The sequence below is a fragment of the Lathamus discolor genome, chromosome 10, assembly GCF_037157495.1.
Source record: "Lathamus discolor isolate bLatDis1 chromosome 10, bLatDis1.hap1, whole genome shotgun sequence".
NCBI lineage: Eukaryota > Metazoa > Chordata > Aves > Psittaciformes > Psittacidae > Lathamus > Lathamus discolor.
The window spans coordinates 5,827,944-5,846,121 of NC_088893.1; the positions used below are offsets into that span (position 1 = coordinate 5,827,944).

Consider the following 18,178-nt stretch of genomic DNA (forward strand, 5'->3'; position numbering starts at 1 on the left):
TCAGGAATGGTGATCCCTCCAGCTGCATGAGAACGCTGAAACTAATGCTGGGGAGACCCTAGGACTTGATGCAATAGCATGCACGAGATGATGTTTGTGCCAGACCCTCGATTTTGTCCCTTTACATCAGAGTCACCTGTCATAGAATCCCAGACTGGTTTGGGTTGTAAGGCACCGTAAAGCTCATCCAAGTCCAACCCCTGCCACGGGCAGGGACACCTTCCACTAGAGCAGCTTGCTCCAAGCCCCTGTGTCCAACCTGGCCATGAACGCTGCCAGGGATGAAGCAATTCATAACCTCCTTCTCCTCTGCAGTCAGTGCAGCTGGTGGCACAGCACGGCTGCCCTGGGGCTGTCCTTCCTGCACAGCATGACATCAGCTTCCAGACAGCTCATCCCTCTGGTATTTGGATCCTGGGATTCTTTTATTGTGTTTTCAGTTTTTCCTCTTTCTCTTGGTTTACTGCTGCCCATTCAGCCTCTCCTGCAGTGCCTTCCACCATCATTACACTGCTCTACATCTTTTCCACTTTTCCTCATTCTTTTTATTTCCTTCCCTCTGAATTCTCCCATTACCATCTCCCGTGCAGCAGTCCTGTCTTTGCCCCCACCACTTCTTTTTCCACACTTTTTTCTCGCAAATAACAAAACTAAACTGCTCTTAAAACACTTAGCGAAGACTCGTCTTGAAATGGGCATGAATGGATGCAGGAAGCAGCTACTTCATTTCAGCAGTGTTGTCACAGAAATAGAAAATCCAATTCCAGCAGAAACATATAGTTTAGACCCTGTGTATGCTGGGACTAGCAGACACGTAGTTACACCAGGAGCTACATACACAAGGCCCTTCCTTACTTGGCACGCAAAGCTACCTCAGGGTTTAACAGCAAAAAGGCAGCATTCCTCCTGTGACTACACCTACCCGGGTGTCTTCAGGTGGCACTAGTCGGGGATTGCCCTTGTGCACAGATCTGACAAATGGGGACACGCTGCCAGACTGTGTCATCACCAACCACGTTCTGCTCTGACGTGCTACACTTCAGATTGCCCGAACAGAGGTAAGACTGAAGGCAGTTGTTTGCTTTATGACTTAACAACCCACATGCAGTATCGCTGTGGCGGCCTCTCCTCAACTGGCCTCTCCCCTGGCTTACGTTTGGTTTTCACCAAGTGAAAAGGGGTGAGAGGAGCATTTGAAAACCCTGGGAAAGCAGGATTACAAACCCACAAACTCGGCTAAAATAAAGACTCGGGGTCAAGCAGAAAACTTCTCGTTTAAGAAAATGGATTAGATTTCAAACTGCCAGCACAGCCTGATGCTGTCTTAATGACATGTACTGGATGGGAAGTGTTAGGCTATTGTTCCTGGGTGCCTGTCTAAACAACACCCTGCATTTTAGTCTCCTTGATAGAGCCTGCCACCATGCTCCAAGAGAGCTGTTAATTAAGAGACAATCTCAACCAGACTGTCTCTATTTTATCCAATATTAGTTTTTGTTTGCGGAGTCTTTTAACTTGCTCCACAAGCCAGCAGAGCTGCCAGCTGATCTACTTTTCCCTTTGCTTTGCAGCCGCGTGGTGCAGAACATGTGATTCTCCACAACTCCAGGCCTCCTACCTTTGAGTTTGAGTTTCAAAAAGGATGATTTGTTTTATATCTGACATTTTGTCCTGAAAGGATGCGAGATGTGCAGAACTGTGGAATGTGGAAGCCACCACAGGAGGCCAAGACATGATATTAAAAGCAGTAATGAAAGAAAGAAAGAAAGCTATTGAAGTGTAAACTCAATTTTACTAAGAGTACGCTACAGATCAGAAATGAGTAGCTTGAATCCCTCGTGCAACTGACACCAAAATATTAATGGTTTGGTACAAGCAGCAAATACAAAAAGCTTAAAAAATTTGTTTTTGCTGTGTTTCCACAGGAAAGCCTATTTGTTAAGGCACTGAAGAACCTATATTGTTTTAATAATGCATATCTCAGTCAGTATCATAATTACAGATCTCACTTTCTTTCGATTAACTTTACTCACTGACAAGGTTGGACTCTTGATCCCTATTTTCTTTCTGGATTGTAAAACAACGGTATGCCATTTATTTCCGTTTTCTTGGATTAAACCTGCAGGAAGGAAAAATGCAATCTAAGTCACTGTAGGACACTGTCTTGTCCCGCAGGAAGGGCTTGTAAGAGCATGGCAAAAATGGTCCTGCTGATGCCAGTGAACCAGGACCTGGAAGAAAGTCACAGTCCTGAACCATGGGGTTACGCTGACCTGGGGACAGCCCCCTCAGGAACACACATGGCTGCCCATTTCCCTCAGCTAAATCACATACCTTGAATAAACCTCCCTTCCTGGGAGGTTGCCCAGTCTCTATTTTGTTTAATATCAAAGGATGGAGCGAGTAGATTCAGGTATCTCGGAAGCACTGGCAAATGAGTCATGAAATGTATTAAATATATTCAATTGTTTTTACAATCCAGTACAAGTGTAAGCTCTGTAGAGACGTTTGTATTAAAAACCATCTCAACACACACTATGAAAAATGACACAGTAATTGTTGCTGAATAAAAATGGTCACTCTCTCACAAGAGGCTCACTGAGACTTTACAAAGACACCTTTGAAACGAATTACTCATGAAAGAGGACTCTCCCCACTGCAAACCTGCCTCTGTGGATAGAGGGTGAGTTCCTAAAACCTCCTTCTCTTCTGAGAGGAGCTGTGCTGGCCCTGCTTTGCCTCTAGGATTACTTCTCCTCTGTATTCTCGTTATTAGAGACATCTGCAGGAAACCAAGAATTTTCCTAAAAGCAACAGATCTCATGAATCACAAAATCCCAGCCTGGTGTGGGTTGGAAGGGACCTTGAAGCTCATCTAGCTCCAACCCCCTGCCATGGGCAGGGACACCTTCCATTAGAGCAGGTTGCTCCAAGCCCCATCCAACCTGGCCTTGAACACCTGGAGGTTAAGGTAAGTAGGTTTTCAATTCGCAAAGCAAGAGGAACTAAGCTATTATTTTTTTCTCCTTCCCCTTCAAATCCCAACACCCATCACCCCCCTGTTGTCTACAGTCCTTTCTTGCCCTGTGCTACCTCAGGAAGACAAAGCCAGTTTTGACCTAAAATTTGTTGATTCAACCTTTGGGACTGGCACTGTTTAACATCCTTGTCAGTAACATGGGCAGCGGGATTGAGCACCCTCACGAACTTTGCCAATACGGAGCTGTGTGGTGCAGTCACACACTGGAGGGAAGGCATGCGATCCAGAGGGACCTGGACAGGCTGCAGAGGTGGGACCCTGTGAACCTCATGGAGTTCAACCAGGCCAAGTGCAAGGTCCTGCACATGGGTCAGGGCAATCCCCAGCACAAACACAGGTTGGGCAGACGAGAGATTCAGAGCAGCCCTGAGGAGAAGGATTTGGGGGTGTTGGTTGATGAGCAAATGAACACAAGCCAGCTTCAGTGTGTGCTTGAGCCCAGAACACCCCTGTGTGCTGGGCTGCACCCCCAGAGCGTGAGCAGCAGCTCAGGGAGGGGAGCCTGCCCCTCTGCGGGCTCTGGGGAGACCCCCCTGCAGTCCTGACCCAGCTCTGGGGCAGCAGCACCAGAGGGACGTGGAGCTGTTGGAGTGAGGCCAGAGGAGGCCACGGAGATGCTGCGAGGGCTGGAGCAGCTCTGCTCTGGAGCCAGGTTGAGAGAGCTGGGCTGGGTCAGCCTGGAGAAGAGAAGGCTCCTGAAGGGGAGACCTGAGAGCAGCTCCAGTGCCTAAAGGGGCTGCAGGAAACCTGGACAGGGGCTTGGGACAAGGGCCTGAAGGGACAGGCCAAGGGGAATGGCTTTAACCTGCCCGAGGGGAGACTGAGCTGAGCTCTTAGGCAGAAGCTCTTCCCTGTGAGGGTGCTGAGGCGCTGGCACAGGGTGCCCAGAGAAGCTGTGGCTGCCCCATCCCTGGCAGTGCTCAAGGCCAGGTTGGACACAGGGGCTTGGAGCAAGCTGCTCCAGTGGAAGGGGTCCCTGCCCGTGGCAGGGTTGGAGCTGGAGGAGCTTTAAGGTCTCTTCCAACACAAACCAGTCCGGGTCTCCATGATCCCACGGGACAAGCCGCCCGGCCGGGGCTGTGCCGGGCTGAGGTGCGGCGAGGTCACGCCCCCGCCGGGCCGGGGCCTCACCTGCGGCGGGCGGTGCCGGGAAGGGCGCGGGGGCGGCGCGGCGGGCGGCGCCGGGAAGAGCGGCCGGGCTGTGCCGCGCGGGGCGGGGAGGTGCCCGGAAGAGCCGATTTCCTCAGCGGGACGGGCGCGGCGGGACCGGCGGACACGGACAAAGCGGCCGCGGCCGGAGCCCAGCGAGCGGCGGAGGCGACCCTGCTGCTCACGGTGAAGTTGAGGGGGCTCCGGACGTGGCCTCGCCGCTGTTTCTCTCACTTGGAAACTTTTGCGCGGTGAGGCGGGCCGGGCCCTGCCGGCCTCCTCTTCTGTGCGAGGAGCGGCGGGACCCTGAGGAGGGGGAGCGAAGCGGAGAGCGGCCCGGGTCGGCGGTGCGGGGAGGAGCGGAGTGGAACGGGCCGTGCTGCCGCCGCCGGGGCGTGGGCCGGGGCCCGGGCCTGGCCTGGGAGGCCGTGCAGTGCCGGGGCGGTGCGGGTGGTGGGGACTGGAGGCCGGGTGAGGGTTGGGGCGCAGCCGGTTGTGTTTAGTACCGCTGAGAGCCGCTTCCCGGGGAGGAAGCGCCGGGCGAGCCCCGCTCCCGGAGAAGTTTCGGTGGCGGCGGGGCTGCCTGCCGAGGCTCCGCCCCGCGCTGGGGCCGCCCCGGCGCCGCACTCCGGCTGCGGGTCCGGGCGGGGCGGCCGCAAGCCGGGCAGAGCGCGGCGCTGCCTTGGCCCCGGTGCGCTCTTCACGGCCTCCGGCTTCTGGTGGGGTCCAGCCAACGTGAGCGTCTTCCCTCCCGCCCGAGCGGGTGTTTTTGTTCCCATCCTCTACGCACAGCCTCCCCTAGCCGGGAGCAGCCCCCTCTCCTTAGTTCGGCGCTGCCACGTTTTTCGATGCCCACCTCTAATCTGCTGGTATGCAGTTAGGTGAACGCTTCTCCTCGCTGGCAAGAAGTTTCGTGCTACTTTTTGCAGCCAGAAAGCGGGGAGAGTGTCTCAACCTAAAGCGCTGGGCTGTGTGTGACCCTTGTCCCTACTTCTCCTTTGCCCGGGCTCCCTGAGCAGTGCGTATCAGCTGGTTTTTATTCACTGCTTTATGTTAGTTCGGCACACTCAAAATCTTTCAGGCTGAAAGTTTTCAGGGAAGCGTGTGGTGCACGCACTTAGCGAGGAATTGGATGTGAGCGAGGGGCACTTCACTGCCTGCCTGCCTTGCTCAGAAGGTGATCAGTGTCTTCTGGCAAGGCTGATCGATCGATCCCTGCCTTGCCCAGTCTGGGCTACCAGCCTCTGTGTCCTCGTTCCAGCGGGCTATGACTCAAGGCATGTCTGGTTTATCTGTATTGAACTAGTCTGGGAGCTCTTTGCTGCCCTCCCCCCGTTTTTGTTTTTTCTGTCTTTTGTTTTTTGAGATGGGGGTTGTGGAGAGATATTCTTGGTGCTGGAGTTACAGTGCGGGAAAAACACAGGAAACAAATGAGTGGGGAAGCAGGGGCTATGGGAGAAGCTCCCTGAGCTGCACAGTGCTAACTCGTCCTCAGTCCCACTGACTGCACTAGGATCCAAGTACTTCCAAGCCTAGCTAAAGGCTGTGTGTTTGTCTTCTTTCCAGCTCTTGGGTTGGTTTGTTGGCAGGTTTATGTTTAAATGAAGGTGGAAGCCCAGCTTGCTTTGCAGTATGTGTGGTCTTGTAGGTACCCTTTGGTCTGTCTTGGGGTGCTAAGGTCATGTTAAGTGTTTAGTAGGACTTGTTTCTCCCTGCTGAATTGAAAGTTTCTGTTTAAAAGGGGCATAACTTCATGTTGAGTAACCAACTATTTTAATTAAATTTTTAGGTTTTAAAATATCAAGGAAATGTTGTTTTGGTTTTTTTTTTTTGTTTTTTTTTTTCCTTTACTTAGGAGAAACAGCCAAAGCCTTATTACATTTTGGTTTTAAAAAGGCTTTGCCCGTACTTTTTTCATAACAAACCACATGCCTTCAGTCTTTGTTGTTTTTTCAGTCAGCTCTAATAATAGGCCTCTGCATCAGAGATTAACAGTTCACACAAGGTGGCAGGGGGAGCACAGCGGGCACAGATTAGAAATCCTGTGCCCCAAATGATGACTTAAAATACCAATGTGCATATTTGCCTCTCAATACGTTTTAGTTTTGTGAAATATCAGCATTTCTATGCAGGCATGTGTAGTGCTAACATTAATTTCTAGCTTCTTTGCAGGTCTGGTAAAGTTAACGGAAAGGTGTAATAGAAAAGTAATTTGTGTGTTTTTCAGCAGCTTGAGTATCTTCCTTCTGCAGCTGGAAGATCAAGACACTGATCTCACAAAGGAAGCCACATTGGTATAAATGTTTATGAGCTGGAAATACACTTTAGTGGGACTTCAGCCCTGCCTTGAGATTATATCCACTGTTACTGTTTGATTTCTAAATTACCTTTCTTATGTAGGGAATTAGTGAAGCTCACAAAAATACTCAGCTGCAAAACCTGTCTGCTCATCACGGATAGGTAGTAGGGCTGGTCTGCAGGGAGGACCAATGTGGCCCCGATGCTTCTGTTAGAGGACTTGCAGTTTTACTTGGTATCTCTTGGCTTTGCTGGACATGAAAGGAAACATGATCGGTAAAAGAGGATTGAGTATCATTTTCTTATGACTGTGCCATGCTGAGACAGGCATCCAACGTGGAGATGAATGCCTGTTGTTGTTTTCTGCTGTCCTGCCTCAACTGGAAATCGCTAAAACCACTGGTGCTGCAGAACTTTAATGTATATAACCTTGAGGATTTGGATCCTTTACTACTCTGGGAATTCACCCTGATTTAGTTTTATAGCTAATCTGGAATAGCTCCATTCAGTGAGTTTATAGCTTATGCGTTGGTTAAACAGCCTTGCAGCTTTAGAGAGAGTGCAGATGTTTGATAATTACTACTTTTAACTCATACTATTTTAATCCAGTGTATGAGACTTAAAATAGGGCCTGCCCACGAAATTGAATACCAGCACCCTTTCTGGAAGAGCTGTGCTAAAAAGCTGAGCGTTGCAAGTGACCTGCTGTGCTGCAGAGCAGAACTGGGTGCAAATAGGTTTATTGAGGTGAAGGAGTGGCAGGAGGAATGCAGTCACTGCAACTGAAGGGGAATCTCTCCTTGAATGACTGAGACTTTTCCAGTCAGGGTGAATGGGTGTTAACTCAAGTTTCTTGGCTGCGTTGGGTTAATATAGACTCTTCTGTTGGCAAATCTAATGCTTAAATATGATTCATAATTCCTCCTTGAGAAAGAGCCATCTACCTTTACTCCAACCGTGATTACATATTTCTGTTAATCCCAGATGTACTACGGAAAACATCTGCTAGTCCTTTGACATGTGTTTATAAATAGCTCTTGTGAATCAGAGGAGTAACCTTTTTCTCCCTGTGCTTTATGAAGGCAGGAATTATTAAATATGCAGATGCGAAGGCATAACTAAAGGAATAACAGTTACCAAGGTAGAAAGTGCTGAGAACATGAAACCAAGCTGGGTGCCAGTCAGTTCCCTGATAGATCTGTTGTAATGGGGAATGACAGAGACAAGGAGGAGCGTTGATGTGTGTTACAATTCAAGAGGGAGTTAAACTCCTGTTGTGTTTCCAAGGCTGTGAGGGGGTTGAGAGCAAATAAGATGGGGAACCACCAGCAGTTTTCACAGCTGATAACATGAGATACAACTTCAGCTTGTGATGTTTATTTTTTCCTGACAACACCCAGTTTTGTAAGCTGTCTGTGCTCTGTTACAAACAGATCTGTGTATTGTTAAGAAGAATTTATGTGGGGAGCTGATGTTGGGGAGCAAATGAGGAGTTAGTGGAAGTTAGGGTAGAAGAGGTTGTAAACACACTAGTGCACCTTGTTCTGGAGTAGACTTCAAATGGTTAGTTTGAGAGACTGAAACTAGTGAGCTTGTGGATAGCTGCTGAAGGATCAGGAGAAAAAAACATCCGATTTTTCTTTACCTGGAAGTTAACTGAAGGAAATGGGGAGGGAGCATAGGCCAGGCAGTTCTGTCGTTGCTGTTCTTCAGCACAAGATCAAGAAGTCATTTAGGTAAAGACTAAATTTGCCGCTTTTCAGCTCAGAGTAAGAATTAAAGCTACTTGGGGACATATGGCCTTGATGGCATGTGTGGACATTTTCCCCCACCTTCTTCCACTGTCTTTCCCAGTCCTCCAGGTGTTTAGTGAGTCTTCAGTCACTGCATTATTCTGGGTGTTTTTGGAAGTGTTAGCTAGGCAGATCTAAGGCTCTAAGGGGAGGTTCTTCTTTCCATGTCTTTTTCTGGATGATACAAGCTCAGCACAGACAATCCACTGAAATGAATGGTCTGTACAAGGGCTGCACTAACAACATGGCTTTACAGAGCCAAAAAGGTCAATTTAATTTTTCACATAAATAAGGCTGAGCTGTATGCTTATAAAGCTGTGCTTAACCTGCATAACACCAAGCAGGCTGGTATTCATCTTTGGAAAGTGCTCTTGAGATCTTCAGTTGAAGCCATAGATAGGGCTTTTTAATTGACTAGAATAAGAAATTTGGAAGGTGTTGAATAGCAGGGAGCAGAACTAGTGGCATGCTGAGGAGCAAGAAGGTGTAAGTGGGTGTTCCTCTGTGTATACATGACTAATCATAGAATGGTTTGGGTTGGAAGGGACCTTCAGCTCATCCAGTCCAGCCCCCTGCCATGGGCAGGCACACCATCCACTAGACCATGTCCCTCAAGGCTCTGTCCAGTGTGGCCTTGAACACTGCCAGGGATGGGGCATTTACCACTTCTTTGGTCATCCTGTTCCAGTGCCTCACCACCTTCACAGTAAAGAGCTTCTTCCTAATACCTAACTTGAACTTCCACAGTTTTAGTTTAAATCCATTACCCCATGTCCTGTAATCAAGATGTACAATTCCCCTGTTCTTTACCCATGTCTTGCAAGCATGTCCTTGTAGTGTATACTTGTAAAACTAATTTGCTTTAGCATGACTTAAAGACCTCGTGAGTCTCACTGCTTGATGTTGAAGAGTTGCTTGGCATCTTGCATAATTCGTGATGGACTGTGGACATGTATGCAAGGGAGAAGTCTCATATAAACGTTCACATATAATTTACCATGAAGTTAATTTCAATCAGTACCTGATGTCCAGATGTTTCAGAGTCTAATCATCTTAAATTATTCATTTAAAGGCAGAGTAGTTGAACAATGAACTGGAAGTCACGTTCAGGGGGCTTGGTACCATCTGATGACTATAGTTGAGAGGTCCATCTAGAGTAGTGTCCTGTCCCCATGACCATCATCACAAGGTTTTGGTTGTACCAGTCCCATCAACTTTCTATTCATCTAGCCTTTAGCCCAGGCTCTAAACCACAAGCCCTTCACCTGGCCTTGGCCCAGCTTGCTGTTAATGGCAATGGAAGGAGGGAATAAGATGGGAACTTGGGGGCCATTTCCATTCCCACTGCTTGTCACACTGTTGAGCAGTATCCTCTGACTCCTTTGATGCCTTTGAGAAGCAGTGGGTGCTCTTGAGTGGTGTCTTGTTCCTTGTCGTAACTACCGACCCTTGCACCTTTCTTTTTATTGATCCCACAGTCCTTTTGCTTCCCTTCCCTGTATCATTTCCTTGGGTGGTGGTTGTGTATAAAGCCATCCCTAAAAGGAAAAGCAACAGACAAGCAATAAAACAAGCAATAACAGATAAGAAAAGGGCAGACAAGTAGCACTGCTTCCCTCAGGTGCTCTGCCAAGCTTCACGGTGTCAGAGCTTCCCAGGCAGGAGCTGGAGCTTGGGCTGACTCCTTGACATGCAGATGTGGCCAGTGCCCAGTGCTGGTGGGCTTTGTGCAGCACATCTGTCCTCTCATTGTATTTAATAGGCTTAATTTCTTCCTTCTTGAGAGCTGAATGGCTTTGTACAAGCTGCAGGTAAAATGAAGGACACAACATCCTTGTGAGTGTTGTGAGAGAGTAAAATGCAAGGGGTTGGGTTGGCTCTGTGAAAAACTGGACTGGTTTAGATTTCAGTACAAAGTACAGCTTTGTAGTTCCTGCCACTTCACTTTTTGGAAGATGTGTTTAATTACAGGTGGAAACCCATTTCCTAACTAACATTAAACAAAGCATCCTGAAAGTGGAGATGTGGGGAAGTCTTTTAGGGGACTGGGCATAGCCCGTGCTTGTTATTCCATGGCACTTCTGCTGCTGGTGGAATCCTTGCTGACTGTATTCTTATTTTGTACTGGTGCATTATGATTGTGTGGGTGGCTTTATTCCCTTTTTCTAGCTAAGGTTAGGGAGAAGAAATAACAACGTAAGATGCAGTAAACAGTAGCAAAAAAAGCAAGAAGGTTTGTTTCTAGCAAACCAGAATAATGCAAATTAGTTGTGCAGAGTTAAAAGCTTATAACCTCAAGGAAAAAAAGTTATTTTCTGGTCTTTATGCATCAGTACTTCAGCATCAGGTGTTTGAAGCTGTTTTACTTAGTTTGCAGAATTGGCTAAGACAATTTGATTATATTTAACGGAGTGTTATTGTGGGCCTAAGGAGAAGTCAATGGTTATCAGGGAAAGACGCAGCGTTCAGCAGAACCAGAGGCAGGGCGCTGGTGCAGAGCCAATTGAACAGGATTTCTTAGCTCATCTGTTTTTTGTTCAGTAGCTTTGTCTTGTTTCCTGTTCCTGGGGCTGAGGAGAAGGGGTGGAGAGAGAAAATATGTCTTTAATCAGAGAGAGGTTGGTTTCTACTCAGTAAATGGCTGGCTGTGCTACTAGCTTAAAACTGTCGTGTCCCCCCCCCTTCCAGCAAGACTAGCCAGGCAATGACTCCTTCCTCTCAAAGCTTCTGGTTCCTTCCTGTTGCTTTTATGAAATGTGGGTGGGTCAGTGACTGTTTTAAACAAAAGTTGCTTTAATTGGTCATCAGTATGCTAAGGCAGTGACTGGAAATGGTTCCTGTCCAGGCAGATCACTCTTAGCTGCCATTCTCATGCACCACTGCACACCCTCAGCAAGTTGGCACTTGACAGAAGGTGCTTGTGGCTTTGCAGGTAACTCTGGTGAGCATCCAAAAATCATCACACCAGTGTGTTTTCATAATTACTTGGCTCTTCTGGAGAATTTGCGAAGTTCTCATCAGCCAGTGCCCTCTGTTCTCAGTATCTGCAGCCAATTGATAGTTTGTATGGAGAGGAATTGGGGAGTGTTAGAGCATCCTACCCTGCATATTCATAGAATCACAGAGTGTTTCGGGTTGGAAGGAACCTTAAAGGTCATCCAGTTACAACTGCCTACCATGGGCAGGGACACCTTCCACTAGAGCAGGTAGTTCCAAGCCCCTGTGTCCAAACTGGCCTTGAACACTGCTAGGGATGGGGCAGCCACAGCTTCTGTGGGCACCCTGTGCCAGCGCCTTAGCACCCTCACAGGGAAGAACTTGTGCCTAAGAGCTCATCTCAGTCTCAACTGTCAGTTTGAAAGCATTCCCCCTTGCCCTATCTGCCAGGCATTGTAAAGAAAGATGCTTAATTTATCCCGACAATGCTTGTGCATTACATTCCTGTTTCTTCCTGGGGTTTGTTTTTGTGATCCTTCCTTCTTAACTGCAGGATGTGTTGGTGGAGCTGCAAACTGAGAATAGTCTGGGGCCATGCAGTAATGGTGCAGTTTTTCCCCATGAAACTAATTCACTGTTTATAGCTAAAGAGATGTTGATGAAGGTTGCCACAGGCTCCAAGTCATATTCTTATCCTTCTCACTTGTGGGTTTTGTTACTTCTTTTTTTTCTTTAAAAAATAACTGCTTTGTAATTTTGAGATAAGACTGGCAGAGTCCGAGTCAAGGTTCCTGCATCAAAGTGAAGGGCTGAAAAAGGAATTCTAAATTACTTTTCATGGAAGAACTTTAGAAAACATTTTACTTTGAAGAATCCTTACAGTCATGTTCTGCTTTGCTTCAGTGGGTGGTACTCTTTTAGTAGCTTTTGCAAATAGAGAAAACTATGAAAAACTTATTTCACTCTTACAATACTGAATTTTTGTTCTGTAGTCTTTAGTTGCTACTATGCTGGGCATGCATGTGAGAACGGATATGGTAGTTATGCCCTCTTAATACGTGACTCTCCATTTCCCCCATGTTTAAGCAAATTGTTTCATCTAATCTCTAATTAGAGGAGTCTCTTCAGATGTGTGTGAGTGCAAACAGCTTCAGTATTTGTGTACTTTTGACTGTTCTAAATCCAAACCTTCATTAACAATCTTAAAGATGTGGTCAGCTAAAAGCACTGAAGGGTATTGCATAACAACATATCAATTTGGGTATGAAGATGCGGTTTGAGTGAGGTCAGATTCTGGTTATTTCTGACTCTCGAGCTTAAACTGCACTTTTTATTGCAGCTCGAGTGCTGAAGATGATCAGAACAAAAATACCCAGGTTTTCTTTTCCCTTTATTGCCAGCCATCAGTGGGTTTTTGCAAGCCAAGCAAGAATTAATTTTGCAGCACTGGCAAATTTTTGTGCCAGCTGATAAAGTAGGCTAATTTCTATCGAACTTTTTCTTATTTGAGGAATACTTGTGGCAAAGTGGAATTTGTTAAAAGGTTCTTCTTGCGTTCCTTGTTAACTTCAGGTTGGTAGCTGGAACCTGTGCTAGCATGGTTTGGGGTTGGAAGAGCTGTGCTCTGTAGCCACAGCTTGGTTATTATATCTCCTCTGACTGTGTATCCCTAGGGTCTGAAAAGTGTACAGTGGTTCAGAGAGCAGCAGTATTGCTTAATTATTTTAGAGAAGCTTTGCAGTTTTCTGCCTCAAGGGTGGGAAGAGACACTGTGAGGTAGGAAGGGCTTTCTCTGGTTGAACTAGAGAGTGATTTGTGTTGGAAGGGACCTGAAAGCTCATCCAGTTCCAACCCCCTGTCACGGCCAGGGACACCTCCCTCTAGAGCAGGTTGCTCCAAGCCCTTGTGTCCAACCTGGCCTTGAACACTGCCAGGGATGGGGCAGCCACAGCTTCTCTGGGCACCCTGTGCCAGTGCCTCAGCACCCTCACAGGGAAGAGCTTCTGCCTAAGAGCTCATCTCAGTCTCCCCTCTGGCAGGTTAAAGTCATTCCCCATTGTCCTGTCCCTACAGGCCCTTGTCCTAGAAAGCCTCTCTCCAGGTTCCTTTTAGCCCCTTTAGGCACCGGAGCTGCTCTAAGGTCTCCCCTTCAGGAGCCTTCTCTTCTCCAGGCTGAACCAGCCCAGCTCTCTCAGTTTGGCTCCAGAGCAGAGCTGCTCCAGCCCTCGCAGCATCTCCATGGCCTCCTCTGGACTCCCTCCAACAGCTCCACGTTCTTCTGTTGGATCAAAGTGGTCCAGCAGATGTACCAGACTCGTATCCCTTCCTCAGGCTGAGTCCCCTTGATTTGTTTGAAAGCACTAACTGTTAAGCTGTCAGCTTAAATGTGAGATGTGTCCGTCAGTGGTCTGGGGTTTGGGAGTTTGAAGTTACCATCACTACAGGCTAAGATCATGAAAGATATGCTTAAAATGAAGGTGTGTTGCCCTTCTGTGTGGCCAGAGTGTCACAGTCCTGATACAAAGAACAGTTAAAGTACAGCAGTTCCAAAATCAGAACAGGTCATCTTCTGTAAGTTATCTTCCACAGTGTTTGTCTTGCAGGTCTTCATAAAATGCACTAACGTTATTGTGAAGACAGAATGAACCATTTATTGTTAATAACAATAGCTTGCTGCTCATGACACATCCTCTTCCTTTCCCAAAGTTTTGCAGCTAGAATGTTGAAGTTTATCTTAGTTATGTCAGAGATTCTCTTTTTTAGAAGAAGCATGCATGTCTTCTAAGGTAGTGCCTTGATACCCTCTGTTTTCTTTGTTGTTGGAATCCTGCTTGAGTTTTGGAAACTGAAAACTTTGCAGAAATCAGTTAGACACTTGTTGTGACATGCTGGGATATCCATCTGGTCAGTTAAATGGGGGTAAGCATGAGTTTGATTCTTGCATTCTTTTAGGATGTCATCCATGAACTGGAGCCTTACTGTGACGTGAGTAAGTCGCTAATTGCCCAATTCACGTGTGATTTGGCTTGCCCTGTGCCTCCTTTCTGGCTCCTTTTGAGACAAAGCAACCCTGGCAGAAAGAAAATAACCAGAGCCTAACACATAACTGAAGGCAAAGCGGCTGCTGTTAGCACTGGCATCTCCAAAACCCAGTTTATTTGTACTTGTGAAATCCCTGCTGTGGTCCCAGGAACACCACAGTGAACCTGCTTGCACAGGATGTGCCTTCCATCTTGTTAATGATAGCCACCTCAAACATAAGTTATTTGAAAATAACTTTAAGTTATTTGAAAATAACTTAAAAATAAGTTATTTGAATCCACAGTACTATAGCAATTGGGAAGCTGTTAGGAGATAGCATGCTCTGCTTTGGAAGGCGTGTCACATCTTAATCTTGTGCATGCTCTCATGGGCTCTGGTTCCAGAGGGGAAGAGGTGATGCTATAGGCTCACTATATTCAGTTAGAGATAACACCCATGTGGAAGAGAAAACGGTGACAAACTTTACTGATGTTCTTCGGGTTAGGTTGCATCTCTTCGCTCAGTAGCAAGGTCTAAAGATTTCCTAAACAAAGGGAGAAGTGGAGAAGTATTTGCCTGTTACTGGCTGTATGAGGCTTTCTGGCGAGCAGTTTTAGATGCCTCTCTATAGGCCTCCTCCACAAGAGCAACGGGGAGAAAATATGAAAACAAATCATGAGAGCTGGATCTGGAATGACGGTGGTGAGAAATGCGCTTATCTCAACCAGAATGTTGTCTTTTTACTTCGCTGGTTACTACCATCTGTTAAAAAATGTGTAGCAAAGGTGAATATACTCAAATGGCAGAAATGTTTTGATAATTGAAGGGTATAAATGCAACAGCTGAGTTGTATTAATATTTCTAATTGTAATAGTAAGGGTTTCTAAGGAGATAGCACCATCATGGCATTTATGGTGGAAGAGAGGATTTGGTGGCTGAGCAGATAAAATTTAAAGCTGAAGGCTGTGTTAGAAGAGGGTGACTCTATCTAGTTTGAGTTGTGTATAATTGATGTTAAACCAGCTCAAATTGTCCTTGAAAAGCATCACATATACCAAACACCCTTGACTAGCAGCTGTTCATATGCGGAGGGGACTTTTGCTTTATTTGTGAAATGGGGCAGACAAATTCCTTTGGAGACTGAAGAGAAAGAGGAAAGAATGGAACTTTTTTTTCCCTAGATACTTTTAGTTATATGTGAAGCAGTTTTAAACTGTCAGTGGCCATGGTGAAATATTTGCATGTGAGCTGGGTTTAATAGGAAGTGTGCCTTAACCTTTTTGAAACCCAAATGTTCAGAAGATGGTGTAAATTAGAAACCTGATTCCCGCAGATCTTCATCTGCTGCCTTGTCTTCTGCCTTCAGCAGGGGTAAAGGATCCTTGCTGGTTATCAGGTGGGTTAGGTAATAAACTAAACAAAACCAAAAGGATTCCTTTGGGAGCAAGGAAGATGGTTTGTTTTCTGGCTGGAAGATGAAACTGGGTTTCGAATCCCATTGTGCTTCATCCTCATGATTTGGTGATGGAATAAGGGCTGTTCTCATTGCATAGAAAATCCAAAGACAGTCTACAGGTGTGGTAGAGGACAGGATTATAATTCAAAATGACTGTTGAGTACTTAAATAGGAGGGAAAGAAATAATCTGCAAAATAATGTGATTGAGTACATATTGCTGTGCCCTGGGCACAATTGACTGCACAAAATGGGAATGACTAGGTGGGTAGCAGAAAGCGTGTTAAAATGGAGAGTCTTCCCAAGTGTACAGTGTTTTTGTTCTGTTTTCTTTTGTTAGGTTTTTGGATAGCATAATGCTCAAATTTGGCATGTGTGCTATTGTGCTTGGCCCAAGTTAGCCCCTGCTGTGTTAGGAGATCACTGTTTGAATACTACCTTACCTAATAACCTAAAATACTGTCTTCCCTAAGAACCAAAAGAGAACAGTGAGTGTAGTTAAAAGCCTTTGGAAAGCAGCCTGTTAGGATGGCTAAAATTTGAAGACTGATAGGTAGCATGTAGAAGACTCTTCAGTTAGCACAGGGTGGTGAGACTTAAGTCACAGCATAGAAGATGGGCATTTAGATCTCCTCTGTGTAACCTAAAAGAGATTTGCTCAGGCCCAGAGGCTGGGAGGTTGCAGATCTCTTGGAACATAGCAGCCCAGCAGTTCCTGGGAGCCTGCCAGCACTATCTTCAGGTGCACATGGGATGTAGCCTGGAAGAACAAGACCATGAGCACTTGGCCTCTCTATGATGCTGAGAGCACTGCTGTTGAGCTCCAGCAGTGAGGTCTGCATACTGTTCCTTCATGGGCTTTCTGAAAAGCCTTGGGTGCCTTCAGGACACTTCTGCAAAGAAGCTGCAGAGCTTGCCAAAGCCTAGAAATTACCTATATGCCAGTATTCTGGAAGGAAGTATCAGAAGTTATTCTTAAAACCTTGAGCTACCAGTTTTTTGAGCACACTACAGTCCTTAGTTGTGGCTTTTAGCAGGAGCACTGTATACATCTCACCCTCGTATCCAGGCAGGCAGTTGAGCTTTAAGGTCCCTTCCACCCAAACCTGTCTGGGATTCTATGACTGCACAAGCTCCCATCTCACTGAACTCAAACAAGGTAACAGGTAGTAAACCAAGTGAGAGAATATTGTAGCAGTCTATAATTGTCACCTCTTCCACAGGGCACAATTCCCACAATGGCTGTAGTAACCAACATCTAATAAAAGACAGAAGATGTCCTCTGGACACAGACTCAGGCTGCTGTAGCACTGGTTTCAGGCACCTGGGATGGCCCTGCTGGTCTAGAAATGGGTTCTCTCTCCCACAGAGCTTCCATGTACAGGACACACAGCAGTGCACATACTGGAAGCAGGAATTTCATGGACAAAGCAGCACAGAGCACACAGCGGAAGACAGCAAGCGATGCTGAATCTCAAGTGCTGGAAAATATAGAAAGGCACCACTCACTGCACAAAGAGTTATGGTTGCCCAGCCTCTAGTTTCATAAGCAGCAGGAAAGCTGCTTAAAACCAATATTCATCCTCCCACACCCCTCCAGGAACTCACTCCTGTCTTCACATCCCACCCCCTCTGCACTGGCACAGCTTTCCCCACGGCTGAGCCATTAACCAGCTGGGGAAGAACTGATTTGGCTGGAGGAAGAGAAATCCGTTTTTGGAGGGTGGGCTGAGATCCATCTGGTTCACCATGCCACCACAGGAACTGTGAAGCGGAACCAGGGATAGCGAGAGGAGATGGCTACAAAGCTGCTCAAGTGGAAACACAGGGCAAAGTTGGATGTTGAACCAGATGCACTGAAAACAGAGCGTGAAGTGCAGGGAGCAGCAACACTCTACCAGCACATCTAATGCTCAGACATGTGAAGACCCAACTTTAGACCATGCTCCAGCCAAGCACACTACCTGTAAACTGTTCAGGTTATTACAGTGGTTATGATGGTGCTCATAATTGTAGCAGATGATTCAAGACTAGTGCAGTTATATTTTAAAGGGACTTGTTGTGCTTGCAAGGACACGATGGTAGAGGAAGGAGAGTTCAAAGCACTGCTTCCACAGTTCCTGTTCCAGCCAACGAGCAGCTCTACAAGAACAGCTATCCCCAGAGAACTTGCTCCTGCCTTCCACAAAGCACAGAATCCCAGACTGGTTTGGGTTGAAGGGACCTTAAAGCTCATCCAGCTCCAACCCCTGCCACGGGCAGGGACACCTTCCACTGGAGCAGCTTGCTCCAAGCCCTGTGTCCAACCTGGCCTTGAGCACTGCCAGGGATGGGGCAGCCACAGCTTCTCTGGGCACCCTGTGCCAGCGCCTCAGCACCCTCCCAGGGAAGAGCTTCTGCCTAAGAGCTCATCTCAGTCTCCCCTCGGGCAGGTTAAAGCCATTCCCCTTTGCCCTATCGTCCAGATAGTTGCAGTTGTTCTAGGC

At 47.0% G+C, this 18,178-nt stretch overlaps 2 protein-coding genes across 3 annotated transcripts in view; one reads left to right on the forward strand and one right to left on the reverse strand.

Moving 5' to 3' along the window:
• Positions 1–18,178, reverse strand: part of HSPA9 (heat shock protein family A (Hsp70) member 9) — a 330,220-nt gene that overhangs the window by 152,081 nt on the left and 159,961 nt on the right. The window lies entirely within an intron of this gene.
• CTNNA1 (catenin alpha 1) overlaps positions 4,229–18,178 on the forward strand; it is a 122,459-nt gene continuing 108,509 nt past the window's right edge. Inside the window, exon 1 of one of the 2 annotated variants that reach the window (XM_065690217.1) lies at positions 4,229–4,440. The gene's annotated coding sequence lies outside the window, so the exon portion shown is untranslated. The remainder of the gene's footprint in view (positions 4,441–18,178) is intronic. The other variant, XM_065690216.1, reaches the window with a different exon arrangement.